Source organism: Betta splendens, chromosome 17, assembly GCF_900634795.4.
Source record: "Betta splendens chromosome 17, fBetSpl5.4, whole genome shotgun sequence".
NCBI classification, from domain to species: domain Eukaryota; kingdom Metazoa; phylum Chordata; class Actinopteri; order Anabantiformes; family Osphronemidae; genus Betta; species Betta splendens.
Genome location: NC_040897.2, coordinates 15,929,997 through 15,937,567, shown reverse-complemented (window position 1 = coordinate 15,937,567; position 7,571 = coordinate 15,929,997).

The following is a 7,571-nucleotide window of genomic DNA, read 5'->3' as shown; positions in this document are numbered from 1 at the left end:
GCCCACTGAGGGCTGGGGACAGATTCAGAGATGGCTGCATGGGAGGAGGCACAAATAAAGCACACCCAACAGAGTCCAACAGGCGTCAGCGGCACCAGAACCCGACGGCACCGCTGCATCCAGCTCCGATCTCTGCTCCGCCGCAGTGATCCTCCACACGCCGGCACCGACACAATCAAAATGGTGGTGCGGCTCGCTGAGGAGGCCGCCCCACCCCCCGCTTCATTACAAACAGAGGCAAGGTCTGTGACGGATAAAGGCAGCGCCAGGAATCTGATGGAAATAAAAAGTCAAGGAGGATTTCGGGGGATTTGCAGTAGCTACAGCTCAAGGTCCACTGCCAGAGGTGGGGATGTGTAAGAGAGAGACGCGCTCAGCATTCAGTCCTGACCTCGCTGTGCTCAATCCCTTCTCCCTTTAGCTGTTGCCCGGCAACATTGCCTTGACAGCCAGAAACGGTCAGCGAGACGGAAGGAGAGGGATAAAAGCAGAAACACATGATACTTTCATTTTAGCCTTTGCTTCGAAGCCGCGCCGCCGCTCGTCTCCGTGTTAGTCTGGTTAACTGGGCTGTTCCTCACGGGACGGTTCTGAAGGTCAGAGGGCAGCGAGCATCTCCGCCTCCTGGACAAGAGGCTTCAGGAGCTTTAATCTGAGAGAAATGATGGCCGTCACTCGTACCCGGCCCTGGGAGCGGCGGAGCAGGAGGCGGTGAGAGGATGAGGATCTTCATCAGCCGGGACCGCGCTGCAGGCTGCAGAACCTGCAGAACCTGCAGAACGTGCAGAGGATGAAGAGGATGAAGAGGCTGCAGAACCTGCAGAACCTGCAGAACCTGCAGAGGCTGCAGAGGATGAAGAGGATGCAGAACCTGCAGAACCTACAGAGGCTGCAGAGGATGAAGAGGATGAAGAGGCTGCAGAACCTGCAGAACCTGCAGAACCTGCAAAACCGGCAGAACCTCCAGAACCTGCAGAGGCTGCAGAGGATGAAGAGGATGAAGAGGATGAAGAAGATGAAGCGGATGAAGGACCTGCAGAGGATGAAGAAGATGAAGAGGATGAAGAACCTGCAGGAGCGGCAGGAGCAGCAGAAGCTGAGTCGACGCCGAAGAGCCACAACATCGCTGATATTAACTCATGAATCATCAACAGAGAAGAGATTTCACGTTTACGTTGTCGTCTGAGTTCCTACATGTACGTAAACACACAAAGACGCGTGAACTCAGCGTCACTGTTGAGCTTCATATTTACATGCAGCTGGTGGTGGTTCATTGGACAAGTCCAACCTACAGGGTCTGTGTGTGTGTGTGTGTGTGTGTGTGTGTGTGTGTGTGTGTGTGTGTGTGTGTGTGTGTGTGTGTGTGTGTGTGTGTTTGTTTGTTGTTTGTTGTCTGTCTGTTTATTTGTTGTTTCTTTGTTTATTTGAAGTTTATTTGAATGGAAGCTCAAACGACTCACATCCACACATTGAAGCTCTTTGAGGAGGATTTCTTATCGTTGCTGAATCTCTACATTTAAATCCGCCGTTCCGATCACGCTGACGTTAACACAAACACAGATTCCTCCTCGCTCGTGTACAAACTTGTGTTTGCTACAGGCCTTTGGTCTGATGGGATCAGAAAATTGCTTCAATTCATAGCAGCGGCAGGCAGGTCTATCTCTGCTGTATCCATAACCACAGCATTTACGCCTAGATGGGTTGGGGCCTTTATTTTGATGGAGTGTAAATGGGTAAAGCCGTCTAATGCATATCAAACAGCCCGCTTCAGAACGCCGTAACAAAAGCGACCGCTGCTGCGAGGAAGCCGCCGCCATGAGACAACGGCGTGGACGTGCGTGTTTTGTGTTTTGTCTGGATCGTTCTCCTGCTGCTTCGCCCCCTTTTCTGCTCTGACTGATGTTCGCTCCAGGCAGGAAAACTGCATTAAGTCCAATATTTCCACGGTGCGTTCGCTGCCTCCGCCTGTGGACGGTCTGCGCAGACACAAGCCTTATCGCCTGCGCAGCCGGTCGCACAGGAACCATCTCTCCTCAGCCTTCAGTAAAATGGGCCGTGGACCCCTGAACCGCTCCGGAAGCCCGCTGGGCTGAGACGGGTCGGCATCAACACAGCTGCAGACGTATGAAGGGCGGCAGCCGAGGCTTTAATGAGCGAAGGCTTCTGAAAGGGATCGGTCACGCTCCAACAACCGCTTCACTTCACCGTCAGAGGAAATCACAGAGCACATGAGCGTCGGAGGAAACGTGGAGGGGGAAATCCAAAATGACATTTGGCGCAGGAGCAGGAGGTAACACACGAGTCTGCGTGTGACACAAAAATCAATGATATCAGCAGCTCTGGCATTCGCAGATGTGAGCAAAGGTTAAATGTCAAAGCGCCGCAAAACATTTGCTCATTGACAGAGATCTATAAGCAGCAGGGCCGGAGCGCGTGAGCCTTCACAAAGGTCAGAGCAAGAGGTGGAGTCGCACTCTGTGGATTCCAGCTATGAAACGACCCGTCGACCCGCTCCTGTCTGAGCACGTCCTCGTCTGCGTTCGCCGTGCGAGACGAGCACTCAGCCATAAGTGAGGCGTTCAGGGTCTGCAGCAGGAAAAGACCGGCTGACCTGGATCTGTTCCTGAACGCAGCTGGACCAGAGCTTCTGCTGCTGGCTACATGGGTGGACAAATGGAGCAGGGATGGACAAAGGAGGAGGAACAGCTGATTGGGATCCTCCGATGGACAAAGGAGGAGGAACAGCCGATCGTGGTCCCCTGATGGACAAAGGAGGAGGAACAGCTGATTGTGGTCCTTTAATGGACAAAGGAGGAGGAACAGCTGATCGTGGTCCCCTAATGGACAAAGTAGGAGGAACAGCTGATCGTGGTCCCCTTGTGGACAAAGGAGGAGGAACAGCCGATCATGGTCCCCTGATGGACAAAGGAGGAGGAACAGCTGATTGTGGTCCTTTAATGGACAAAGGAGGAGAAACAGCTGATCGTGGTCCTCCGATGGACAAAGGAGGAGGAACAGCTGATCATGGTCCTCCGATGGACAAGGGAGGAGGAACAGCTGATCATGGTCCCCTGATGGAAAAGGAGGAGGAACAGCTGATCGTGGTGTACCCATGGACAAAGGAGGAGGAACAGCTGATTGTGGTCCTCCGATGGACAAAGGAGGAGGAACAGCTGATCGTGGTCCCCTTGTGGACAAAGGAGGAGGAACAGCTGATCGTGGTCCTCCGATGGACAAAGAAGGACGAACAGCTGATCGTGGTGCACCTATGGACAAAGGAGGAGGAACAGCTGATCGTGGTCCTTTAATGGACAAAGGAGGAGGAACAGCTGATCGTGGTCCTTTAATGGACAAAGGAGGAGGAACAGCTGATCGTGGTGCAGCTCAGGCGGCCTCCACTGGACCGGCGCTGATAATTCCACGTCTGACCACAGTGTTCCAGCTGACAGAACGCAGCGATTGTTCCAACCCTCCACCAACACGGGGTTAAACCGGGGAACAAACTCTATTAACCCCCCTAAAATCTATATGAATTCCATTTATGCAAATGAGGCGTGTTTGCCATTTAACCCCATGTGGTAATTAGTCTTTGTGAGACGAGTGATGAGACGTGTGTTTAGCATAAACGATGCGCTGATTAGAGAAGAACCTCCTCAAACGCCCTCAACCTCGCTTACATGTAAAGACTATAATTCCATGTAATTAGTAGATCCACTGTGTGACTCCTCCTGTGACACGGGCCCGCCGGACCCACCGGACCTGCACGGCGCTGGCTGATCCACCAGAACCAGCAGGCTGCAGCCGGGACGCGTCGCCTGCATCGCGTCTGGACCGTGTGTCAGTTATGACTCAAACCCCGTCCTGATTCTGAGGAGGAGGTCACGGGCCGCGCTCCTAACGCGGCGGACGGAACGTCTGCGGCGTCTGGGCCGGATCGCGTGGTGGGAGGACCGCTTTGTGCGGCCTCGCCAGCACCAAATCCCTTATTTAGCTTTTTGTTCCATTTGGTCCCTGCAGTCGGAGATAAGCCGGACGCGTGAGCCAAGACCAGAATAACCGTCTCAGCCACGACATGCCGCAACACGGGTCCAACGCGGACAAAGCCGGTGCCGTGGGCGTCTGCAGCCACCGAGACCAGCTGTGAAACGCCTGGAATCCAATTAGACAGAGACGGCGTCACAGCGAGCTGCTGTAATCAGGGGATCTTATCAGGAAACGTGCAGCGGAGGCTTTTTGGCCCCGTGACGCAGACACAGATGTTTGACAGTTTAAAAGGAATCGCATTATGGCTTAAAGCACATCCACACGGTGCAGCAGCGTTTTTACAGCACTGTGCACTTTCATTGATCGAAATCTCAGCGGCTCCGCTGTAATCTCAGCACTTCCATCTTTCAACGACTCCTATCTTTCAACAGTGGCAGAAACTTTGGGTAAAGTGATAAAAGCGACTTTCCCAAGAGATAAAATGACGAGAGTCGATCCTGACGGAGGACTGCAGATACGGAGCAGGAAGCGCCTGCACCAACTTCCTCCAACACATGCAGGAAACTTCAGCCGCCGCCTCCGCCAGCGTCTGCAGCCGAGGCTCCGGCTCCGCAGCCTGGACGGACGAGCCGCCCCAGGTCACCAGCTCCATGTTTTTCATTTCAACCCCATCGCGGCCGCTCTTTATTTTCCATTAGGAAGAGAAATGTCCGTGCGAGAGCGAAGCCAACACACACTCAGCGAGCAGAACAGGGGCTGTGAAGACAAAACGGCTCTGGAGCACACAGCAGCGCGAGGCCAGAGGTGCCTCATTCCTCCTGGTTCACGCTTTCCCTGCGTTGCCTGCGTTTCATCAGGTCCGTGCACGCGCACGTGCACGTGCGCGTGCGCGTGCACACCGCTATCAAAGCGCCTGGAAGCCAAATCTGCTCAGATCACAGCAACAAGGAGCCGCTGCTCACGCACACGCCAATGAACTGTGACAATTATAAAGTGAGAGGACGGCTGGTGTTGTAGTCAGGAGCGAGTGTGCGTGCGCGTGCGCGCGTGCACGTGCGCACGTGCACGCCGACAGGCTGTCAGCAGGCACTGACAGTGATGAATAAGCATTATTAAACAGGAGACACAGGCCGGGCGGCGTCATTAATCTTCATCCCACAGAAGCCGCTGTGTCCGCCCTCCCCTGCATCCACACCGTCACAAAGGAAGCGGAACCGGCGGTCCGGTTCTGATGGAGCTCCAGCTCTTTACCCAGAACCCTCGGTGGGAGTGAGGTGATCATCAGGTGAGTGACGGCACAAAGAGGCGATGCCTCGGCCGGTGGCTCGCCGTGATTCACAGGGCTATTGTAGCCAAATGACCCGGTTCTGAAAGGACCGGGCTTGTGACATTACACTCAGCAAAGGATGAAGACGTTCCTGTCCCTGGAAATAAAGCGAGGCTCCGCCGGGAGCCGGTGATGAATGCGCAGCAGCAGGTGGGAGGAAGTAGCGGCGCCTGCTACTAACGCACGCAGGTATAAAACGGGGATGATGCTCATAGTCATTTCCCTTTTCATGCCTTTGGAACCCACACGCTGCTTTATTAAAAGCTGCATTTGAGTCATTCCAACATACAAACAAAGCTCTGCTGAGGAGCACGCGAGCGTTATTAAGACGAGCACGACGCTTCCCACTTTCTCATATCACATGATGAAACCATCACTCATGGCTGACGTCTCCACACGAACGCTCGCTGCATCATTTCCTGCCGGCGCCGTATCTCTGCTCCTGCTGCACGTTGGCTTCAGGTGTGAGAGGGAATAATAAAAGGAACACAGACTAGTTCCACACTGATTATTAAAAACTCAGCGCCGTTTGTACCAAATCTGTCAGTTTGTCAAAATAATCTGTTTCCTCAGCAGCGGAGCTCCATCTAAAAACCATTAAAAACACATCAGCGTTGGTCTCACTCACAGACGCTACCTGGATGAGGCCCGCTCGCTCGCCCACCCTCCCTCCCTCTCTCCTCAGGTGCTGCTACCGGCCTCGGCCCTTAGGTCACACAACATCTGGCTGCACGGTGCAGATGTGTTGGTGGCAGGTGAAACCGGGCCAGGCAGCAGCGGGAGCGGCGCCGGCACAGACTGTGACCTTGAGCAGCAGCCGCGTCGGACCGAGAGGTCGCCTGAACCCAGGACGGGTTCTGGCCACGGAGGCCCGGTTCGGTGCGTGCCAGGCCGCAGCGGCGCCGCCCACGCCTCGGCTCAGGAGCCGTCATCTCATCTGTCACATCCCATCACGGCTCGGATCAGCCTCTCTCCAAACGCGAGCTGAAGGTCTGCAGCTCTGCTCGACGGCTGCCGGCGACGCTTTAATGCCTCTTACTTTCTCTGCACTAATGGCACCACAATAAATGGCTGCTCATTTGTTGTCTTTGGCAATTAAAATGATGGAGTCGAACCCCGGCCATCATTATTCTGCCTGTGTAATTGCATAGTTGCCATGTCATCCATTCCCAAGGCCCCGACAACATCATCAAAATCTGCTGTCGGATTCATTTAAGAGTCATTAAACGTCAGCACCAAGTGGCTGCTGTTCTGCTGCAGCGCCGACAAACCGGGCCGTGAAACCGGGCCGTGAAACCGGGCCGTGAAACCCAGCTAATAGCTTCCACGTGAGACGCCAGAGCCAACGCAAGGACAGTGAAGGCAGCGCGGACGCCGGGCCAAAGCACCCAGAACCCGGCCGGGCCCGAATGAACACACCTGGTCCAGGTAATGAGTGGGCGGGGCCTCGCTACACAGCAGCTGTTTATCATGAGAGTCACCACAAAAGCAGCTTTTCCTGCTCCACCTCAAACAAGCTGCTTCCCAGCAGAAAAAAGCATCAGATGAATTAAGCCAGAACCAGACGCGAGTTCCTGCTCGGCCCGGTTTGATGAAGTGGTCCAGAGGTTTGGGTCCTGCTGTTGAACACATACCATTACTGTGACTCACGCCGACCAGCGGAGCCAGAACGGCACAGGCCGCTCTCGTCCTCCTGGACACCAGCCTGGGAAGCTTCCAGCACCAGACGGGTCCGCGTCCGGGCGCTGGAGGCATAAAACCCAGGAAGAGGGGCTTCATGCGTAAGTGGTTCTAAGCGGAGGAGAGCGGGTCACGCTGGGGCCGTTTCATGGAGCGTTTGACAAAGGGAGCTCCGATTGAATGTGTTGTGCTGTCGCTGCCACAGACTGTGATTTACAGGGTTTATTTGGACGGGCCTGTTTCTTCTGGGCTTCGTTGGTTCCGTGTCGGAGATGTGGCTGGAGCTTGTTTGAGGCCACCCTGACTCTCTGCTGCTCCACTCTGCACTGTTTGTTTTACGCTGAAGCTAATTGTTTAGTTTTTCCTCTTAATCTATTTCTCATCCCGGGTTTGTTTTCCCGTCCCTTCACTTTACGCCACCGCTGCTCCAGATCCAGTGCAGCCGAGCAGCAAGGAGGGTCCAGCCCAGAATAGACAGCGCTTTAAACGCAGGCATGACAACTGCTTGGCACTTTCCCCGTCTCCTCGGTTTCATGTTGGAGATGGAAAACAGCTGTGAAATGAAATAAAAACACCAAAT